The 23,580-nt window shown below is 51.3% G+C and overlaps 1 long non-coding RNA gene across 1 annotated transcript; it reads right to left on the reverse strand.

The window, feature by feature from the left end:
• Window positions 1–455: 455 nt before the first annotated feature.
• On the reverse strand, window positions 456–22,006 carry LOC140407765 (uncharacterized). Its single transcript, XR_011939788.1, has 3 exons — window positions 21,640–22,006; window positions 1,326–1,461; window positions 456–650 (listed from the first exon to the last, which is right to left on the reverse strand). It is a non-coding gene; the product is annotated as an uncharacterized lncRNA (long non-coding RNA).
• Window positions 22,007–23,580: the final 1,574 nt, after the last annotated feature.

Genomic DNA, 23,580 nt, shown 5'->3' on the forward strand with positions numbered 1-23,580 from the left:
TTTTAACCACTACCACTTGGGCTCTCCAGGGGTTGTTGCTGGCCTCGATAATACCCTCCTTAAGCAGTCGCTGGACTTCGGACCTGATGAAGGTCTTGTCCTGGGTGCTGTACCGTCTGCTCCTTGTGGCAACGGGCTTGCAATCCGCAGTTAGATTGGCAAAAAGGGAGGGGGGATCGACCTTGAGGGTCGCGAGGCCGCAAACGGTAAGGGACGGTAGGGCCACCAAATTTGAGGGAGAGGCTCTGGAGATTGCACTGGAAGTCCAGGCCCAACAGGAGTGCAGCGCAGAGATTCGGAAGGACATAGAGGTGGAAGTTACTAAATTCTACGCCCTGGACAGTGTGGGTGACTGTACAGAAGCCTTGGATCGGGACGGAGTGGGATCCGGAGGTTAGGGAGATCCTTTGATTGGCAGGATGGACCGTGAGGGAGCAGCGCCTTACCGTATCTGGGTGTATGAAGCTTTCGGTGCTCTCGGAGTCCAGCAGGCACGAGGTAGCGTGGTCGTTGATTTTCACCGTCGTCGACGCGGTGGCCAGGTTGTGCGGGCGAGATTGGTCCAGCGTCATCAAAGCAAGCTGCGGGTAGTCGTCGGATGCTTCGGATGGCGAGCGTGTGCGGTTCCGATCTCGGGATGTCCGAAGACCCTGTGGGGAACAAGATGGCAGCGCCCATGATGTGCACATTGCGGGGTCGGGACAAGATGGCGGCGCTCATGGGGCCATGTGGCCGAAGGGGGACAAGATGGCGGCACCCATTGGTCGCACATGGCCCGGGAGGAGAAGATGGTGGCTCCCATTGTGCGTTTGGCATGGGAGAGGTGGCGATAGCGGGCACCATCCCAGCGACTACGCAGGCCTGGCACACAGCCGCAAAGTGGCCCTTCTTACTGCAGGATTTACAAACGGCAGTGTGGGCTGGGCAGTGTTGGCGGGGGTGCTTCTGCTGACCGCAGAAGTAGCAGCGGGGACCCCCGGGGTGCGCGGATCGGCGTGTGGCGCAGGCATATTGGGAAGGCAGGGCCCCAGCTGAGGAGGTCGTCGGCGGGGTCCAGGAAGGGGTAGAAGGGTGGGCAGCGTGGCAGGAGGGGTAGGACTGTACATTATGGGATGCGACTGTCATGGAGAGCGCCAAGGTTTTCGTCTCCGCTAGTTCGAGCGTGGCCCCTTCTAGTAATCGTTCTCGGATGCGGTCCGACGCAATCCCCGTCACGAAAGCATCGCGCATGAGGAGGTTAGCGTGTTCAGCGGCCGTAATGGCCTGACAGTCACAGTCCCGGATGAGTGGAATTAGGGCGCGCCAGAAGTCTTCGATGGACTCACCAGGTAGTTGCGAGCGGGTGGCGAGGACATGCCTGGCGAAGAGCATGTTCATCTTCTGAGCATAGTGTTCTTTAAGGACATTGCTTTCGCGTAATTCGAGGCATCTTGGATCAACGTGAACACGCTGGAGCTCAGTCTGGAATACAGGACCTTTATCTTCTTGTTTTTCTTAAATATGTTTATTCAGAATTTTTCAACAAAAATTTTCCACCATTCAACCCACCCCTCCCCCGCCCCCCGTAACAAAATAGAAAAGGAAAGTTGCATAGCAAGACATAAACATATCAATTCAACATAATACAGAACTTTGCACAAGGGGTTCCTCCCGCACATATCGACTTTCCCATATGTTTATGTATTTCCTTACTCATGTGCCCCTAGGAAAAAAAACCTTCCCCGCCCACCCTTCTACCCCCCCCCGAAGGAAACCCCTCCGCCCTTCCCTAACGCGGGAAAAAGTCTGTGCTTTTCTGAGCCAGCCCCGCCCCCTGTGGCGCAGCTCCTGTTGCGGCCTTATCCCAATTCCAATTCCCCCATCCCCGGGCCTCCCCTCCCTCCAGCACCGGCGTCCACATTCCCCACAGTCTCCCCATCAAATCTCGTCCCCCATCCCCATCCATCGCCCCACCTGTGGAACATTCCTTACGCATAGTTAAAACCCTGTATACAACCGACATCCCCCCACAACCACAGACATAGAACATAGAACATAGAAAATACAGCACAGAACAGGCCCTTCGGCCCACGATGTTGTGCCGAACCTTTGTCCTAGATTAATCATAGATTATCATTGAATTTACAGTGCAGAAGGAGGCCATTCGGCCCTTTGAGTCTGCACTGGCTCTTGGAAAGAGCACCCTACCCAAACTCAACACCTCCACCCAACACCAAGGGCAATTTGGACATTAAGGGCAATTTATCATTGGCCAATTCACCTAACCCGCACATCTTTGGATTGTGGGAGGAAACCGGAGCACCCGGAGGAAACCCACGCAGACACGGGGAGGACGTGCAGACTCCGCACAGTCAGTGACCCAAGCCGGAATCGAACCTGGGACCCTGGAGCCGTGAAGCAATTGTGCTATCCACAATGCTACCGTGCTGCCCTTGAGAACAAATAAATCTACACTATATAATTTAACCGTAATCCATGTACCTATCCAATAGCTGCTTGAAGGTCCCGAATGTTTCCGACTCAACTACTTCCACAGGCAGTGCATTCCATGCCCCACTACTCTCTGGGTAAAGAACCTACCTCTGATATCCCTCCTATATCTTCCACCTTTCACCTTAAATTTATGTCCCCTTGTAATGGTTTGTTCCACCCGGGGAAAAAGTCTCTGACTGTCTACTCTATCTATTCCCCTGATCATCTTATAAACCTCTATCAAGTCGCCCCTCATCCTTCTCCGTTCTAATGAGAAAAGGCCTAGCACCCTCAACCTTTCCTCGTAAGACCTACTCTCCATTCCAGGCAACATCCTGGTAAATCTTCTTTGCACCTTTTCCAAAGCTTCCACATCCTTCCTAAAATGAGGCGACCAGAACTGTACACAGTACTCCAAATGTGGCCTTACCAAAGTTTTGTACAGCTGCATCATCACCTCACGGCTCTTAAATTCAATCCCTCTGTTAATGAACGCGAGCACACCATCGGCCTTCTTCACAGCTCTATCCACTTGAGTGGCAACTTTCAAAGATGTATGAACATAGACCCCAAGATCTCTCTGCTCCTCCACATTGCCAAGAACTCTACTGTTAACCCTGTATTCCGCATTCATATTTGTCCTTCCAAAATGGACAACCTCACACTTTTCAGGGTTAAACTCCATCTGCCACTTCTCAGCCCAGCTCTGCATCCTATCTATGTCTCTTTGCAGGCGACAACAGCCCTCCTTACTATCCACAACTCCACCAATCTTCGTATCGTCTGCAAATTTACTGACCCACCCTTCAACTCCCTCATCCAAGTCATTAATGAAAATCACAAACAGCAGAGGACCCAGAACTGATCCCTGCGGTACGCCACTGGTAACTGGGATCCAGGCTGAATATTTGCCATCCACCACCACTCTCTGACTTCTATCGGTTAGCCAGTTCGTTATCCAACTGGCCAAATTTCCCACTATCCCATGCCTCCTTACTTTCTGCATAAGCCTACCATGGGGAATTTTATCAAATGCCTTACTAAAATCCATGTACACTACATCCACTGCTTTACCTTCATCCACATGCTTGGTCACCTCCTCAAAGAATTCAATAAGATTTGTAAGGCAAGACCTACCCCTCACAAATCCGTGCTGACTATTGCTAATCAAGCAGTGTCTTTCCAGATGCTCAGAAATCCTATCCTTCAGTACCCTTTCCATTACTTTGCCTACCACCGAAGTAAGACTAACTGGCCTGCAATTCCCAGGGTTATCCCTAGTCCCTTTTTTGAACAGGGGCACGACATTCGCCACTCTCCAATCCCCTGGTACAACCCCTGTTGAGAGTGAGGACGAAAAGATCATTGCCAACGGCTCTGCAATTTCATCTCTTGCTTCCCATAGAATCCTTGGATATATCCCGTCAGGCCCGGGGGACTTGCCTATCCTCAAGTTTTTCAAAATGCCCAACACATCTTCCTTCCTAACAAGTATTTCCTCGAGCTTACCAATCTGTTTCACACTGTCCTCTCCAACAATATCGCCCCTCTCATTTGTAAATACAGAAGAAAAGTACTCGTTCAAGACCTCTCCTATCTCTTCAGACTCAATACACAATCTCCCGCTACTGTCCTTGATCGGACCTACCCTCGCTCTAGTCATTCTCATATTTCTCACATATGTGTAAAAGGCCTTGGGGTTTTCCTTGATCCTACCCGCCAAAGATTGTTCATGCCCTCTCTTAGCTCTCCTAATCCCTTTCTTCAGTTCCCTCCTGGCTATCTTGTATCCCTCCAATGCCCTGTCTGAACCTTGTTTCCTCAGCCTTACATAAGTCACCTTTTTCCTCTTAACAAGACATTCAACCTCTCTTGTCAACCATGGTTCCCTCACTCGACCATCTCTTCCCTGCCTGACAGGGACATACATATCAAGGACACGTAGCACCTGTTCCTTGAACAAGTTCCACATTTCACTTGTGTCCTTCCCTGCCAGCCTATGTTCCCAACTTATGCACTTCAATTCTTGTCTGACAACATCGTATTTACCCTTCCCCCAATTGTAAACCTTGCCCTGTTGCACGTACCTATCCCTCTCCATTACTAAAGTGAAAGTCACAGAATTGTGGTCACTATCTCCAAAATGCTCCCCCACTAACAAATCTATCACTTGCCCTGGCTCATTACCCAGTACTAAATCCAAATTGCCCCTCCTCTGGTCGGACAATCTACATACTGCGTTAGAAAAGCTTCCTGGACACACTGTACAAACACCACCCCATCCAAACTATTTGATCTAAAGAGTTTCCACTCAATATTTGGGAAGTTAAAGTCGCCCATGACTACTACCCTATGACTTCTGCACCTTTCCAAAATCTGTTTCCCAATCTGTTCCTCCACATCTCTGCTACTATTGGGGGGCCTATAGAAAACTCCTAACAAGGTGACTGCTCCTTTCCTATTTCTGACTTCAACCCATACTACCTCAGTAGGCTGATACTCCTCGAACTGCCTTTCTGCAGCTGTTATACTATCTCTAATTAATAATGCCACCCCCCACCTCTTTTACCACCCTCCCTAATCTTATTGAAACATCTATAACCAGGGACCTCCAACAACCATTTCTGCCCCTCTTCTATCCAAGTTTCCGTGATGGCCACCACATCGTAGTCCCAAGTACCGATCCATGCCTTAAGTTCACCCACCTTATTCCTGATGCTTCTTGCGTTGAAGTATACACACTTCAACCCCTCTCCGTGCCTGCAAGTACTCTCCTTTGTCAGTGTTCCCTTCCCCACTGCCTCATTACACGCTTTGGCGTCCTGAATATCGGCTACCTTAGTTGCTGGACCACAAATCCGGTTCCCATTCCCCTGCCAAATTAGTTTAAACCCTCCCGAAGAGTACTAGAAAACCTTCCTCCCAGGATATTGGTACCCCTCTGGTTCAGATGCAACCCGTCCTGCTTGTACAGGTCCCACCTTCCCCAGAATGCGCTCCAATTATCCAAATACCTGAAGCCCTCCCTCCTACACCATTCCTGCAGCCACGTGTTCAACTGCACTCTCTCCCTATTCCTAGCCTCGCTATCACGTGGCACCGGCAACAAACCAGAGATGACAACTCTGTCTGTCCTGGCTTTTAACTTCCAGCCTAACTCCCTAAACTTGTTTATTACCTCCACACCCCTTTTCCTACCTATGTCGTTGGTACCAATGTGCACCACGACTTCTGGCTGCTCCCCCTCCCCCTTAAGGATCCTGAAGACACGATCCGAGACATCCCTGGCCCTGGCACCCGGGAGGCAACATACCTTCCGGGAGTCTCGCTCGCGACCACAGAATCTCCTATCTATTCCCCTAACCATTGAATCTCCTACAACTTTTGTTTTCTATTCTCCCCCCTTCCCTTCTGAGCCCCAGAGCCAGACTCAGTGCCAGAGACCTGGCCGCTAGGGCCTTCCCCCGGTAGGTCATCCCCCCCAACAGCATCCAAAACGGTATACTTGTTTTGAAGGGGAACGGCCACGAGGGATCCCTGCACTTTCTGCCTGTTTGTTTTTTTCCCCCTGACTGTAACCCAGCTATTCTTGTCCTGTACCTTGGGTGTGGTTACCTCCTTGTAACTCTTCTCAATCACCCCCTCTGCCTCCCGGATGATCCGAAGTTCATCCAGCTTCAGGTCCAGTTCCCTAACACGGTCTTTGAGGAGCTGAAGTTGGGTGCACTTCCCGCAGGTATAGTCAGTGGGGACACCGGTGGTATCCCTCACCACCCACATCCTACAGGAGGAGCATGTAACTGGCCTAGCCTCCATCCCCTCTTACCTGACAGAATATAGCTGCCCTGTGGACTAACTAGATCTCCGCCCTCCGACCCTGCTCCCAGTCAGCTACACTTTCTGTAAACTCCTGGCTCTCTTCGCACTCTTTGCGGAAATGTCGGAAACAAAATGAAAGGAGCGCCTTACTCCCTCCTCACCTAACTCCCTCGGTCACCAAACTCTAACTATCGCACTCAAATGCACCAAATTCAGCACTCCCTCAGTCGCCAAACTCTCACTATCGCACTCAAATGCACCAAATTCAGCACTCCCTCGGTCACCAGACTCTCACTATCGCACTCAAATGCACCAAATTCAGCACTCGGTGCAAACAAAGTCTGCACTGTAGGGGATCACTTTTATACTGTGAATCTAGCCTCTGAAAACTGACCTAATCCAATTAACTAATTAACAAGCTCCAGCTGCAAGTGCCTACAAGTAGAAGCCTGTTTAAAGCTTATTGAAAATTCTCCTTCTTCTAAACCAAACAGCAACTTTTAAATTAATTAACTAAATAAAAGAAAGACTAAACTTTAGATAAAAATGAAGCCTTATACTCCCTCGGTCACCAAACTCTCACTATCGCACTCAAATGCACCAAATTCAGCACTCAGTGCAAACAAAGTCTGCACTGTAGGGGATCACTTTTATACTGTGAATCTAGTCTCTGAAAACCTGGCCTAATCCAATTAACTAATTAACAAGCTCCAGCTGCAAGTGCCTACAAGTAGAAGCTGGTTTAAAGCTTATTGAAAATTCACCTTCTTCTAAACCAAACAGCAACTTTTAAGTTAATTAACTAAATAAAAGAAAGACTAAACTTTAGATAAAAATGAAGCCTTATACTCCCTCGGTCACCAAACTCTCACTATCGCACTCAAATGCATCAACTTCAGCACTCAGTGCAAACCTCAGGTTGAGTCCAATTTTTCCGTTTGGATAAAGGTCCAAGCCTCTTCAGGCGTCTCAAAGTAGCGGTGTCGATCCTGAAATGTGACTGCAGCATTCCGAATTTCACCCTCTTCTTATGCAGCACCACCTTGGCCCGATTAAAGCCAGCTCTCCTCTTTGCCACCTCCGCACTCTAGTCCTGGTAGACTCGGATCACCGCATTCTCCCATCTACTGCTCCGCTCCTTCTTGGCCCATCTCAGGACACACTCTCTGTCCACGAAACGATGAAACCTCACCACTATCGCCTTTGGCGGTTCGTTGGCCTTGGGTCTCCTCGCCAGGACCCTGTGAGCCCCATCTAGCTCCAGGGGACTCGGAGAGGCGTCCGCACCCATCAGCGAATGGAGCATCGTGCTCACATACGCCCCGGCATCGGCCCCCTCCACCCCTTCAGGGAGACCCAGAATCCGAAGATTCTTCATCCTCAACCTGTTCTCCAGGTCCTCGAATCTTTCGGCCCACCTCTTGTGCAGCGCCTCGTGCGCCTCCATCTTCACCGCCAGGCCCAAGATCTCGCCCTCGTTCTCGGTGTTTTTTTCCCTCACCTCTCGGATCTCTACCTCCTGGGCTTCTGGGTCTCCTTCAGCCCCTTGATCGACGTCAGCAGTGGCGCCAGCACGTCGTTTTTAAGCTCCTCCACGCAGCGCCTGAGAAACTCCTGCTGCTCCGGCCCCCATGCTGCTCGATCTCCGCCCTCCGCCATCTTGTTTTTTCTCCCTCGTTTCTGTCGCTGCTCCAAAGCCGCTTTTACCCCCCGCTCCACTTCTGGTCCCCTCCATACACCTTGCTCTCACCTTCCCACACAGGAAGTGATCGAAACATTTCCATTGGGGCTCCTCTGGAGAGCCCAAAAGTCCATTCTAGTGGGAGCCGCTGAAATGTGCGGCTTAGCTCCGCATCGCCGCAACCGGAAGTCCAGGACCTTTATCTTCTGAGCCTCCATTGGCGCAGGGTCCGCAGCACTGATGTAGGCCTCAAAACAGGCTAGCCAGTGAGTAAAGTCTTTTCTGGCGGTGGGCGAGTGCGTATCCAGCTGCAGGCAATCTTGTTTGATTCTGATATCTATTCTGTGGAAAAATCTGACTGCAATAAATTGATGCGCAATCAATTGCACAAAGACGCAGACTGTGTACAACTGTGGCTTTATTGCAGTCAGATGCATGGCCTCCTGCTGCAGCTGGTTAAATGGCAGGGCAATGAAAGTCATGCATATTTATACAGATCTTAGTGGGCGGAGCCAGCCGGCAGGAGCTATCAGCGAACCTGTAGTGCAGGTTCTACCTTACATCCCCTAACACAGTGGTTCACCACAAGTACGTTGTAAGACCGTTATTATTTTATAAGTATTCACCAGTCCATAACTTTATCTGAGCAGGTCCAGTTCACGGAACTTGGCCAGGAAACAGGGGAGCCATAAATGGTTCTTATTTCTAGTTGGCAGAATGTAAATAGTGGTATGCCACAGGGTTCAATGCTGGGGACCCAATCTTTTACAATTGATCCACATGACTTGGACAAAGGAACATAAGATATGGGTGCTAAATTTGCTGCTGATATAAAGATAGGTAGGAAACTAAGTTGTGACAAGGCCATAAGGAGGCTATGAGGGCGGCACAGTGGTTAGCACTGCTGCCTCACAGCGCTAGAGACTCAGGTTCGATTCTGACCTTGGGTCTGTGTGGAGTTTGCACATTCTCCCTGTGTCTGTGTGGGTTTCCTCCGGGTGCTCCGGTTTCCTCTCACAGTCCAAAGATGTGCAGGTTAGGTGGTTTGGCCATAATAAATTGTCCCTTAGTGTCCAGGGACATGCAGGTTAGGTTATGGGGATAGGGTGGAGTGGACATGGGTAAAGTGCCCTTTCGATGGGTTGGTGCAGACTTGAAGGACTAATTGGCCTCCTTCCTCACTGTAGGGATTCTATGAAGGACATAGGTTAAGTGAGTGGACAAAGATCTGGCAAATGGAGTATAGTGTGGGAATATGTGAAATTGTCGATTTTGGCAGGAAGAATAAAGAAGAAGCCTAATATCTAAGTGGTGAGCGATTGCAGCGCTCTGAGATTCTGAGGGATCTGTGTGTCCCAGTGCAGGAATCACAAAAGGCTACTGTCATGATATTCAAACACACACATCATGATAGACACACCAACAGACAAATCAGAACACACAACACCACAACCAATGACAGAAAGATATAAGAGCACAGACACGACCCCCGGTGGTCAGTATTAGCTGCAGAGGAGAACCAGGACACATCTGTTGCCAAACACACTTAGGGAGACAGCACGTGCAGAGTATCCAGAACGAACTGTATTATAAGAGTTATAATAAAATAGAGTTGTACCACATACAACTGTGTTGGCTCATCTGTGCACCAGAGCACCCAACACCACATGGTACAGGAGTGGATCGATACCTGCCGGCATACCTCCGTGTACACAGACAACCAGCAGTGCCCAGGCATGATGTACGAGCTCCCGGTTCCGCAGCCGCTCCAGTGCCACGGCGACCTCCGCGAAAACTGGCGGCGATTCCGGCAAATGTTCGAATTGTTCCTGGTGGCAGCTGAACTCCAAGACCTGGATGATAGGGAAAAAATTGAATTTCTCCTCACCATCGCCGGTGCAAGGGCAAGAGAAATATTCAGAAGGTTCAGGTTCTTCAGGAGGCAGCAAAGGTACGATTACCAGGCAGTCCTGGGCAAATTCTCCAAGTACTGTGAAGAAAACGCAATCCAATCGGCACATAAAGGTAAGAAAAGCTGCAGTACTCACCTCGTGGCTGGGATCCCGGAGCCCGAATTCCCAGAGGCCGAAATCCCGGGCCTGAGAGAAGGCTGGGTCGAGGTCAGCGGCCATCTTGCTAAAGGTATCACGCTAGCACAGTTGCACGAGCAGTGTGCAGAACCGGAAGTTTCGTTTGCGCATGCGCGAGATGCTGCGCATGCGCAGTCAAGAAAACGGCCATCGGTAAAGGAACAGCGATCTGAGCATGCGCAGTCGCTTCCTACGTGCTACATACCGAGCGTCAGGATGTCAGAGGCCCCAGACTGCACCAATTTAAAAGGGAAACGTCCCAAATCCAATTTAAAAGGGAAACGTCCCAAATCAAAAAAACAAAAATCTGTTAAAGCTGTAAAACAACCTTCCCTCACCTGGAATGACAGCACAGTGCCGCAAATTGACCCAGGAGATGAATTTGACCTCCGAAGAACCCTCCGACAAGCAGTTACCTACGCACAAGCCGATGATTCCGACCTTGAATACTTCGATGACGATCTTTACAGTGTTTCCGGACCTCGCGAGCCCAATGATAGCTCCGTGGTCCTATATGACTATGACTCGGACGAACCTTTCGTGTTGCACATTGGCGGCCCCCACATTGAATCCGACACAGATGCGGATTCATTTTTCGGATTTGGGGATCTTCAATCCAGCAGATATGACGTTCCAACTTATCAGTACCGGATGATGCTGCAGCCTGACATTAACAGACAGGGAGCGGTGCAAGCACACGGAGAGTGCCCTGCTGCCACACAGAGCGTGGTCCACGTCCCGCTCAACGTTCCCGACTCTATGAAAGAAGACATGCAAGACTCCAGAGTGCAGTCCTCGCATGAACCAGAAGTGACTCCAGTGTCACAAGCTTCCACAGCAAGCTCGTGGACAGACTCCACAATCGCAGAAATGCAAGACTCCAGAGCGCAGTCCTTGCACGAACAAGAAGTGACTCCAGTGTCACAAGCCTCCACAGAGAGCTCGTGGACAGCCTCCACGATAGAAGCAACGCAAGACTCCAGAGCGCAGTCCTTGCACGAACAAGAAGTGACTCCAGTGTCACAAGCCTCCACAGAGAGCTCGTGGACGGACTCCACGATGGAAGGAACGCAAGACTCCAGAGCGCAGTCCTTGCAGGAACAAGACCATGAGGGTCTAGCAACCTCTCCTGACCAACCAGCGGCAGACGATGCAAGTCTGCCATGCTCACGTGAACAGCAAGAAGGCTATAACAGCCTACCATGCTCCACTACACAGCAGCATGAACATGACGGTCTCTCATGCTACAATGAAGGGCACAGCGCTGAAGACTGTTCAAGCCCAACTGAAGACAAGCCAAAGGAATCGCCTCGTCCAAGCCCGAAGAAAAAAGGTTTATGCGCTGACCTTCAGGATCATTATAGCCGAACAGAGATTAATAATGCTGCACGGCCACAGAAGGATGCTGAGGATTTGCTAACGAAATTAATTGAATGTTTAACTTGCAAGGAGCAGACTGAGAATTGCCAGTGTTTTAGTACGGATCGAAAAAATGGACAAGACATTGATCCTCAGGTAATGGAAATAACACAACCTGAATCATATCTACAGCAGGGACAAATGTCTCCCTTCAACACAACACCGCAAAATCCCAACTTCGGAGACCAGCAGTTAGTCAGTAATGACTCTTCAAACCTTGAGGGGAACATTAATTGCATTGAACCTATACACGCTCCACTGATTATTGAGCAGAACATTGGAGCAAGAATCCTGAGGACACCGACATCGAATAGCCAGATAACGAATTTAAAACCCACAGCAGTTTCAAGTGAACCAAGTGTGCTTTCCACTAATGGTGAAGATGCAGATAAGGTCGACCCGATTATCCATTGTACCACACTAACCCCAGTGATTAAGCAGTTATGTATGGGGAGTATAATGTGGGCAATTGAGAACAGTAAAAGAGAGACTGTGACCATGCCAGTCCCAGCAAAATCAGACCCAGAGACCATGAAGGCATGTACATTAGACAAAGATACAAATGAGGCACCTGAGAAGAAAAGTGAAATGGAATGTTCTTTGGAAAATAGTACAATGTCGATAGAAACATTGGATCCTATATTCGAGACCATACCTATGGGAGAATTTGGGGGTAATAAACAAGGTTCTGCAATGTCTGGGGGAAGATTTAAAATTCCAAAGAAGAAAAGCCCAAATGAAGGACAACGGCAAGACAATGACAGTCCACCGACATGGTGTGCACCACCAGATGAAAACTCTGACAATTTACCCAACCCTAGTGAACAGCAAGCTGCTAATGAGGATCTATCCACGGGATGTGAGACGAGTGACGACAGCATCCCACTTCCCATGCAAAAGGTGCAAGGTGACGGACCTCGCCTAGTGCGTACCGAGGCACTCGACGATCACGGTGGGACCACTGACGACTGCGGTGGCGGCGCACCGCTTCCACCCTCGATGGCTCGACCCTCTCCACTGGTTGGTGCATTCCTGCATGTTCCGACTCCAGAAGTGCAGCTTCAGGGAATCTCGGCTGCCTCCAGTGAACCTGTTGGGACTCCGGACGGGGGGCATCGACGGAAGGCAGACCGGACTCCAGATGGGGAGCAGCCAAGCGCCGACTCTGATTCGCGCACGCCAGACCTTGCTCCGGACGGGAGGTGTCGCGGCCTCGGTGATGGCACGCTCAGGGTGACGGCGGATGCCACGGCGACAGGGAATGGATCGCGTGGCAGTCCCACTGGGACGGCAGTGGCAACCAGCACCGGCGGTCCAAGATGGACACACCAATTCGCGCCATCGCCAGACGTTGATGCGAGCAACAATTCTCTCTCCAAGGCGACATGCTTCGACGTTTCTCTGCGGAGTCGCCCTTCCGGCACAGCAGGTGGCCGGAACCAGCGTACACGGTCTCGGCCAACTTCCACATCTGGCACAGTCATCGCCTTGCATGATATTAGTGATGGTGCTACTTCGATGGCGACGACCCATCGGCTACAAGATGCCGTCCACCACAAACATAAAAAGAAAAAGACTCCACCTTGTTCCTGGCATGCAGGGCGGATGGATTGGTGCGTAGGCGCAATCAGCGAGCTTTGCGCCGCCTTCCACGCTCGCAACTGAACCGTACGCACACGCCGGATCCTCCACTGGTTCCCAAGGATGACTTTGTGGAGATGCCACGGATCATGCCCCTTCCATCGCCACCAGAACCAAACCACAGCCAAGGCACCACTAACAAAGATGTTGAATGTTATATTTGCACGAATGAAAAAACCAAGCACTGCACGAAGTACAACAAATGGTAAAGTAGAGACTTCGGCAACAGCATCACCTCCAACAGTCCAAGGTGAACCAGTGTGACCCCAAATCTCCACAGCTGAACCGGCTTGAGGACCAGCCCATTCTTGAGGCGGTCACCCATTAGACTGGACTTATAACGCTGTTCATACGTTCAAAAAGTCAAACACTTCTGTATTATAACCTGTTGTTGTTTATTGTTCCAGATATCGTCTGACCAGACCAATGTTCAAGTTTTTTTTTTCTCTCGCATCCAAGTTTTGTTATGGTACAACCTTGTTAGTGTGACGCACCCGACATCGCCCCATGTAAATAGTTACGTCGTATACACACGCTGTACATAACACACACACACACTCTTCGATGCACTCACGACACAATTATATTTATAACCACGTCGGCACATATCTTTGTAAAAAGGGGGGATGTCATGATATTCAAACACACACATCATGATAGACACACCAACAGACAAATCAAAACACACAACACCACAACCAATGACAGAAAGATATAAAAGCACAGACACGACCCCCGGTGGTCAGTATTAGCTGCAGAGGAGAACCAGGACACATCTGTTGCCAAACACACTTAGGGAGACAGCACGTGCAGAGTATCCAGAACGAACTGTATTATAAGAGTTATAATAAAATAGAGTTGTACCACATACAACTGTGTTGGCTCATCTGTGCACCAGAGCACCCAACACCACAGCTACTATGCAGGTACAGCAAGGAAAGCTAATAGAATGTTACCATTTATTGTGAGGGGAATTGAATATAGAAGTAGGGAGGTTATACTTCAATAAGAAAAACAGAAAATGCTGGATAACCTCAGCAGATCTGTCAGCATCTGTGGAGAGAGAAACATAGTTAACATTTCAAGTCCGTTTGATCCTTCTGCGATACTGCCGAAGGGTCAGATGGCCTCCAGCTCCGAATTTGAATGTTTGTATGTTGAAATTTCAATTCAGTTTTCCTGATCTATAGGAAGATCACACCAAAGTTCTCTAAAGGCCATCTTGACTTTAATATGAGGCTAGTCAAATAAGTTTCTAATCTAGTACTGTGGATTTCAAATGACACAAAAGAATATTAATAGTCCCAGAGGCATTGATTGTACATTTTACTATGCACAGTGCAGCTTCAAAATAAAGTGAATTCCATTCACAAAGTGAGTAGCTTAACTGAATGTGGAGCTATGGTCCAGACAGTCCAGGGAAATGGCTTCTGAACAGTCACAGAACATGACTTATGGCCGCTGTTGTTTCGGCTAAGCCGTCCATATTTCCTGGTGACATCCCTGTTCCCGTGCCCCCCCTCCTCCCCAACAAACACACAGGTCAGCCAGCAGGGAAGAGCAGCAGCTTTGGCAGCTGGATCCTCAGACTGAATCCGAGCTAGTGTGTGACGACAGACAACATTTTTTAATGGCCTGAAGAAGACTAAAAAAGCCTGTGATTGAGACATGAGCAGGCCGAGGGCAACGCTGAATGCTGCCTGGACCCTGGTGTGGGCTGCAGTCTTGGAGGAAGGGATGTTTGTGACCCAAATGCTGTTTGGGTGAGCCCAATTGGCGGTTGTGACTCACAGTTTGGGAACTATTTAATTGGAGCTGGAGTAGGCCTTTTGACTCCTGGGGCCTGCACTACCATTTAATAAGGTCATTGCTGATCTTGAAGCTCAACTCCAACTTTCCAAGCCATCCCTCTATCTCTTAATTACCTTAGTAATTAGTTCACCCGTCTTGAATATAAAAAGTGGAACATAAAAGTGGGCGGCACGGTGGCACAGTGGTTAGCACTGCTGCCTCACAGCTCCAGGCACCCAGGTTCAATTCCAGCCTCAGATGACTGTGTGGAGTTTGCACTTTTCCCCTGTGTCTGTGTGGGGTTCCTCCGGGTGCTCCATTTTCCTCCCATCGTCCAGGATGTGCAGTTAGGTGGATTGGCCATGCTAAATTGCCCCTCAGTGTCAAAAAGTAAGGTGGAGTTACGTGGATAGGATGGGGCCTGACCCTAGATAGGGTGCTCTTTCAGCGGGTTGGTGCAGACTAGATAGGCTGAATGGTCTCCTGCACTGTATTGGGCAGTACGGTAGCACAGTAGTTAGCACTGTTGCTTCAGAGCGCCAGGGTCCCGGGTTTGATTCCCAGCTTGGGTCACTGTCTGTGTGGAGTCTGCACATTCTTCCTGTTTCTGCGTGGGTTTCCTCCGGGTGCTCCGGTTTCCTCCCAAAAGTCCCGAAAGACGTGCCGTTAGGTAATTTGGACATTCTGAATTCTCCCTCTGAGTACATAGCTTCCTGTGGTCGGAATTGAACCCGAGTCCCTGGTGCTGTGAGGCAGCAGTGCTAACCACTGTGCCACTATGTCGCCCCCATTGCAAAATGTGGCTAATGTATTGGATAATGATATTGTGTGCCATCCTATGATGTTTTTCATTTTGTCTGCTGAAAGGTTTTATGCTTGTGCATATGAATCACCAAGCGCTTATCAATCAATGAGATGTGGACATGTTGTACAATAGGCCTTCCTGTGTGCACAAGGCAATACTATTTTAAATTGGTTGTGTACAGGAACAGCTCGCCCCCATTCCTCGACCAGTTCAGATTTGTGTTGTCATGATTCATATTCCAAATTGGGAATAACGAGTTAAAAAAATTAAAGTACTAAGGGATTGCTATACTAATAATAATACTGGAAATATTGGAAATAACTATTGGAAATTATGTTTTTTAAATGGCCAATTTGCTCCGTTCCTTCTCAGGTCGGCAGAAGCGATATCATGGCATCTTTTGAAGGGAAGCTCTCTGTAGCGCACAAAGACTCCGTGAGACGAATAGAGTGAAGTCGATGAGGCTTTATTAAGCGTGTCTGTTCCCCCGCAGCTCGATAGTAGAACGGCCTGCGGGGGAGGACTCCGGCTTCTTATACTCCGCCTTCAGGGCGGAGCTAGAGGTCAACGGCCAACCAGGACCCGGGATCTGTCAGCCAATGACATTAGGGCTTCCAATCCCACATGACCCCCAATACATACTACCACATTCACCCCTTGTCAAAATGAACCCGGCGGGGTGATGCTTCGTATGGTGGTAAGGGTTTAAAGGGCTGGTCCTGGGAGGAAAAAAACATTCACATGGCAATACAGTATTGTACAATTTTGTCCTGTTTCAACTATTTACAGAAGGTAAAGGGAGAAAAGCAAAATGTTCTTGTGAAAAGTCCATATCTTGATTTAGATCGACGCCACGAGTCGGTCGGGCGGTCTTGTCGTCCGTGTCGATCGCCTCGGCCCCGGTGGTGGTGGTGGTGCTTGTACCGGTGTTGTCGTCTCCGGGAGCCTTACGGTTTCAGCTTGGGCTTTATTCTTGGTCGGGCCTGAGGGGAGGGGAACCGATCCTCCTGGGAAGGGGGCGGTCGTGGGGTGCGGCGGTGACAGGAAGGGTGAATGGTGTCGGGGGGTGTGTGTGTTGCCGGCGGGCGCCAGATCCCGCAGGGAGACCGTGTCCTGTCGGCCGTCGGGGTACTCCACGTAAGCGTACTGCGGGTTCGCGTGGAGGAGGTGAACCCTTTCGACCAACAGGTCCGCCTTATGTGCCCGCACATGCTTTCGGAGCAAGGTGGGTCCTGGGGCCGCCAGCCAGGTCGGCAGCGATGTTCCAGAGGAGGACCTCCTAGGGAAGACAAGGAGACGCTCATGAGGCGTTTGATTAGTGCTCGTACATAATAGCGACCGGATGGAGTGGAGAGCGTCCGGGAGGACCTCCTGCCACCGTGAAACTGGGAGGTCCCTGGACCGTAGGGCCAGTAGGACGGTCTTCCAGACCGTGCCGTTCTCCCTCTCTACTTGCCCGTTCCCCCGGGGGTTGTAGCTGGTCGTCCTGCTTGAGGCTATGCCCTTGCTGAGCAGGAACTGGCGCAGCTCGTCACTCATGAAAGAGGACCCCCTGTCGCTGTGGACGTATGCGGGGCAACCGAACAGTGTGAAGATGGTGTTCAGGGCTTTAATGACTGTGGCCGCGGTCATGTCAGAGCAGGGAATGGCGAATGGGAAGCGGGAGTATTCGTCCACCACATTAAGAAAATATGTGTTGCGGTCGGTGGAGGGGAGGGGCCCTTTGAAATCGAGACTAAGGCGTTCAAAGGGGCGGGAAGCCTTAATCAGGTGCGCACCATCCGGCCTGAAAAAATGCGGTTTGCATTCCGCGCAGATGTGGCAGTCCCTTGTGACTGTACGGACCTCCTCTAAAGAGTATGGGAGATTGCGGGACTTGATGAAGTGGAAAAACCGAGTGACCCCCGGGTGGCAGAGGTCCGCGTGGAGGGTTTGGGGGCGGTTAATTTGTGCGTTGGCACATGTGCCGCGGGATAGGGCATCGGACGGCTCGTTCAGCTTTCCGCAACGATACAAAATCTCGTAGTTGAAGGTGGAGAGCTCGATCCTCCACCTTAAGATCTTGTCGTTTTTGATTTTGCCCCGCAGTACATTATCGAACATGAAGGCTACTGACAGTTGGTCAGTGAGGAGAGTGAATCTCCTGCCGGCCAGGTAATGCCTCCAATGTCGCACAGCTTCCACTATGGCTTGGGCTTCCTTTTCCACTGAGGAGTGGCGGATTTCTGAGGCGTGGAGGGTCCGGGAGAAAAAGGCCACGTGTCTGCCCGCTTGGTTAACGGTGGCCGCTAGAGCTACGTCGGAGGCGTCGCTCTCGACCTGGAAGGGGAGGGACTCGTCGATGGCGCGCATCGTGGCCTTTGCGATATCCGCTTTGATGCGGCTGAAGGCCTGGCAAGCCTCTGTCGACAGAGGGAAGGTCGTGGTCTGTATTAGGGGGCGGGCCTTGTCTGCGTACTGGGGGACCCACTGGGCGTAGTATGAAAAGAACCCCAGGCAGCGTTTCAGGGCTTTTGGGCAGTGCGGGAGGGGGAATTCCATGAGGGCGCTCATACGTTCGGGGTCGTGGCCTATTATCCCATTGTGCACTACGTAGCCCAGAATGGCTAGCCGATTGGTGCTAAAAACGCACTTGTCCTCGTTGTACGTGAGGTTCAAGGCTTTGGTGGTCTGGAGGAATTTTTGGAGGTTGGCGTCGTGGTCCTGCTGGTCGTGGCCGCAGATGGTTACATTGTCGAGATACGGGAACGTGGCCCGCAACCCATGTTGATCAACCATTCGGTCCATCTCCCGTTGGAAGACCGAGACCCCGTTTGTGACGCCAAATGGGACCCTTAGGAAATGGTATAATCGCCCGTCTGCCTCGAAGGCTGTGTACTTGCGGTCACTTGGGCGGATGGGGAGCTGATGGTAGGCGGACTTGAGGTCCACGGTGGAGAAGACTTTATATTGGGCAATCCGATTGACCATGTCGGATATGCGGGGGAGAGGGTACGCGTCTAGTTGTGTGTACCTGTTGATGGTCTGGCTATAGTCTATGACCATCCTTTGTTTCTCCCGTCTTCACTACTACCACCTGCGCTCTCCAGGGACTTTGCTGGCCTGGATTATGCCCACCATTAGTAGCCGCTGGACTTCGGACCGAATGAAGGTCCGGTCCTGGGCGCTGTACCGTCTGCCCCTAGTGGCGACGGGTTTGCAATCCGGGGTGAGGTTCGCAAATAAGGTCGGGGGTTGCACCTTGAGGGTTGCAAGGCCGCAGATAGTGAGTGGGGGTATTGGGCCGCCGAATTTGAACGTAAGGCTCTGTAGATTGCATTGGAAATCTAATCCCAGTAAGGTGGGGGCGCAGAGTTGGGGAAGGACGTTTAGTTTGTAGTTTTTGAACTCCCTCCCCTGCACCGTTAGGGTAACTATGCAGAATCCTTGGATCTGTACGGAGTGGGATCCTGCAGCTAGGGAAATCTTTTGTGCGCTGGGATAGGTGGTCAAGGAACAGCGTCTTACCGTGTCGGGGTGGATAAAGCTCTCCGTGCTCCCGGAGTCGACTAGGCATGGTGTCTCGTGGCCGTTTATTAGCACCGTTGTCGTCGTCGTCTGGAGTGTCCGGGGCCGAGCTTGATCGAGCGTAATTGAAGCGAGACGTGGTTGTAGTCGTGGAGTGGGGTCCGTTGTTGCCGTCCAAGATGGCGTCGGGGATGAACAAAATGGTCGCCCCCATACATCGCACGTGGCTGGGGGGTCACAAGATGGCGGCGGGGGTGGACAAAATGGCCGCCCCCACGCGTCGCAGAGGTTTGGGGTGGTCCAAGATGGCGGCGCCCTTCCTCCCCTCATGGTGGCCGGGACCCAAAATGGCGGCGTCTGCAGGTCGCACATGGGGCGCTGGGGGGGTTGGGGAGCGCTAGGACCGCGCGGGGCTCCCTCCTCTCCGGGGACAGCGGTGGTCGGGACCCAAGTTGGTAGTGCCGGCGGGTCAGACGTGGAGCGCGGGGGGGGGGGTTAGGGGGGCGTTAGAGACGGCCAGAACTCCCTCTTCTCCGTGGGGAGTGGTGGTCGGGACCCAAAGTGGTAGCGCCGGCGGGTCATACATGGTGTGCGGGGGGGGGGGGGGGTTGGGGAGCGTAAGCGGCGTGCAGGGCTCCCTGTTCTCCCGGGACCGCGGTGGTCGGGACTCAGAGCGGCTGCGCCAGCGGGTGGGGAGCGTAGGCGGCGTGCAGGGCTCCCTGTTCTCCCGGGACCGCGGTGGACGGGACCCAGAGTGGCTGCGTCTGCGGGTCGTACATGGGGCGCTGGGGGGGTTGGGGAGCGTAAACGGCTTGCAGGGCTCTCTGTTCTCCCGGGACAGCGGCGACCTCGCGGGACCGGCACACAACCGCGAAATGGCCCTTTTTTCCGCAGCTCTTGCAGATCGCTGCGCGGGCCGGGCAGCGCTGCCGGGGGTGTTTCGCCTGGCCGCAGAAATAGCAGCGGGCGCCCCCGGTGCGACTTGGCATTTGGACCGCGCAAGCCTGTGGGGTGTCCGGGGGGGGGGGTGGGTTTGTCGCGACGGGTACGTACGGAGCCCAATGGGCTGCCGCGCGGTCGGGGCCGTAGGCGCGGGTATTACGCGCGGCCACGTCTAGGGAGGCTGCTTGGGCCCGGGCCTCTGAGAGTCCTAGCGACTCTCTTTCTAGAAGTCTTTGGCGGATTTGGGAGGAATTCATACCTGCCACAAAAGCATCGCGCATTAACATGTCCGTGTGTTCATTTGCGTTCACCGAAGGGCAGCTGCAGGCTCGTCCCAAAATCAGCAGCGCGGCGTAGAATTCGTCCATCGATTCTCCGGGACCTTGCCGTCTCGTCGCGAGCTGGTAGTGAGCGTAGATTTGGTTAACTGGGCGGACATAGAGACTTTTCAGTGCTGCGAACGCCGTCTGGAAATCCTCCGAGTCTTCGATGAGGGAGAAGATCTCCGTGCTCACCCTCGAGTGCAGGACCTGTAGTTTTTGGTCTTCTATGACCCGGCCGGTGGCCGTTCTGAGGTAGGCCTCGAAACAAGTCTGCCAGTGCTTGAAGGCTGCTGCCGCGTTCACTGCGTGGGGGCTGATCCTCAGGCATTCCGGAATGATCCTGAGCTCCATAGTCCTTTTTTTTTAGGCACGCTTAATAAATTGTAGCGCACAAAGACTCCGTGAGACGAATAGAGTGAAGTCGATGAGGCTTTATTAAGCGTGTCTGTTCCCCCGCAGCTCGATAGTAGAATGGCCTGCGGGGGAGGACTCCGGCTTCTTATACTCCGCCTTCAGGGCGGAGCTAGAGGTCAAAGGCCAACCAGGACCCGGGATCTGTCAGCCAATGACATTAGGGCTTCCAGTCCCACATGACCCCCAATACATACTACCACACTCTCCCAATGTCCAAGAACCAATATCACTGAATCACACTAATTTCACACGACATTGCTTCCTTGGACAGTGTAAAAAGGGGGACAGAATCAATGTGTGAAAATATTATTTCAGCAAATCCCACCGTTGAACTTAAATTCAATGTATAAAACCTAGAATTAAAAGCTAGTCTCGGTAATGGGGAAACCATGGGAATGACAATCATCGATTGTCGAAATATAAAAATACACAACCTTATCCACTTCAACATGCTGGCAATTTGTTTCAAAGTTTCCTACAAACAGTGGCGCAAATCTTTGCTTTTTTTGATGGAAAACGCCAACGAATACACTAGGTGACGCTGTGCAAACACATTTGCAGCGGTCGTGACGGGAAATTAAGGAACAGCAACGAAATGAACAGCGTTAATATCAGGATTCAGCGATTCCTCGATTGCGAAAATAGACATATTTTCCCCTCAGCCTCCATGAAAAGAAATAGTAGTTCAATGGACAGAAAAATCGACCTCCCTTCGCTATCATCTGAGTTACTTACTTTCACATCTCAACTTCCCCTGAACTTGCCATTTCATTTAAAGTTACGCGCCTGAGAAATGTACCGAAACTGACACGGTTGCAGTTCTATTGCTCCAGAAGCTTTCCCCTCGCACATTACCCAATCTGCACCGCTGGAAAGTCGGAATCAAGTCCTCGTGAAGTCTCTCTCTGCCTCTTTTCGGACTTTGCGCTCGCTAACCAAGGGGTCCCAGAGGTTATCCGAAGAGATACTGGACCAAGGTCCTGTCTGGACACCTCTGGTGGACATGGATGGGAGAAATCCCAGGGAGGAGGGGGAACAGGGTATAAACTCAGCAAGGATGCAGCTTTGCGAGGAAGGTTTGTGAATAAAATTGTGCTGCCAGCAGGGGAGAGAAAATCAAAAGACACATCACGGTCTGTTTTTACAATCAAGTATTTTTAAAAAATGTTTCTATAAAGAACCGCATTAGCCTATCAGAGGTGAAAGATGTGCAGGATGGTTACGTGGCTTGGCCATGCTAAGTTGTCTAAAAATGAGGGCCAGGTCATTCAGGAGAGATGTTCGGAAACACAAAGGGTGGTGAAGTTTAGAACTGTCTTCCACAAATGGCAATTGATGTTAGATGAGTTGTTAATTTTAAATCTGAGAGATTTTTGTTAACCAAAGTATTCAGGGACATGGGCCAAGGGCGGTATATGGCGTTAGGCCACAGATCAGCCATGATCTTATTGAATGGCGGAGCAGCCTCGAGGGGCAACTACGTTGCTATAGCCCCCGGAACAGGGGCATATAGTCGGGATGGATGACCTCTAGATTGCCTGCTGCCTGGACCTACTATTGGCCAGGCCTTGGATAAATATTAGTATCCCTGCTAAATATTAGTATCCCTGTGATTTTTAAAAAAAAAATGTTTATTAAGAATTTTTAACAAAATTTTCAACCATACAAAACAACCCCCCCGCCCCCCCCCCCCCCCCCCCTAACACAAAAGAAAGAAAGCTTGCATGGCAAGACATGAACATTGCAAGTCAATATGATACAGAACTTTGTACATTGGATTCCTCCCGTACATATCAGTTTCCCGGATCATTCATATATTTTCTTGCTCAAATGCCCCCCAGAAAGGCCCCCCTTCCCCCTCCCTCCCTCCTCCCCCCCCAAGAAAGATGTCCCCCCCCCCTCCCCTCCCCGCCCCCGGGTTGCTACTGCTGCTGTCCGACCTTCATCTAACGCTCCGCGAGATAGTCTAGGAACGGTTGCCACCGCCTGTAGAACCCCTGCGCAGACCCCCTCAAGGCAAACTTTATCCTCTCCAACTTGATAAACCCTGCCATATCATTTATCCAGGCCTCCACGCTTGGGGGCTTCGCCTCTTTCCACATTAACAATATCCTTCGCTGGGCTACTAGGGACGCAAAGGCCAGAATGCTGGCCTCTTTCGCCTCCTGCACTCCCGGCTCGTCCACTACTCCAAATAGTGCTAGCCCCCAGCTTGGCTTGACCCGGACTTTCACCACCTTAGATACTGTTCCCGCAACTCCCCTCCAGAACCCCTCCAGTGCCGGGCATGACCAAAACATATGGACATGGTTCGTCGGACTTCCTTAGCACCTCCCCCATCTGTCCTCCACCCAAAAGAACCTACTCAGCCTCGCCCCCGTTATATGCGCTCTGTGAACTACCTTAAACTGTATCAGACTAAGCCTGGCACACGAGGAAGAGGAATTAACCCTACTTAGGGCATCAGCCCACAGCCCCTCCTCAATCTCATCCCCCAGCTCCTCTTCCCATTTACCCTTCAGCTCCTCTACCAAAGCCTCCTCCTCTTCTTTCATCTCCTGGTATATCGCCGACACCTTGCCCTCCCCGACCCATACGCCCGAAATCACCCTGTCTTGAATCCCCTGTGCCGGGAGCAGCGGGAATTCCCTCACCTGCCGCCTCACAAACGCCCTC

Source organism: Scyliorhinus torazame, chromosome 2, assembly GCF_047496885.1.
Source record: "Scyliorhinus torazame isolate Kashiwa2021f chromosome 2, sScyTor2.1, whole genome shotgun sequence".
Lineage (NCBI taxonomy): Eukaryota > Metazoa > Chordata > Chondrichthyes > Carcharhiniformes > Scyliorhinidae > Scyliorhinus > Scyliorhinus torazame.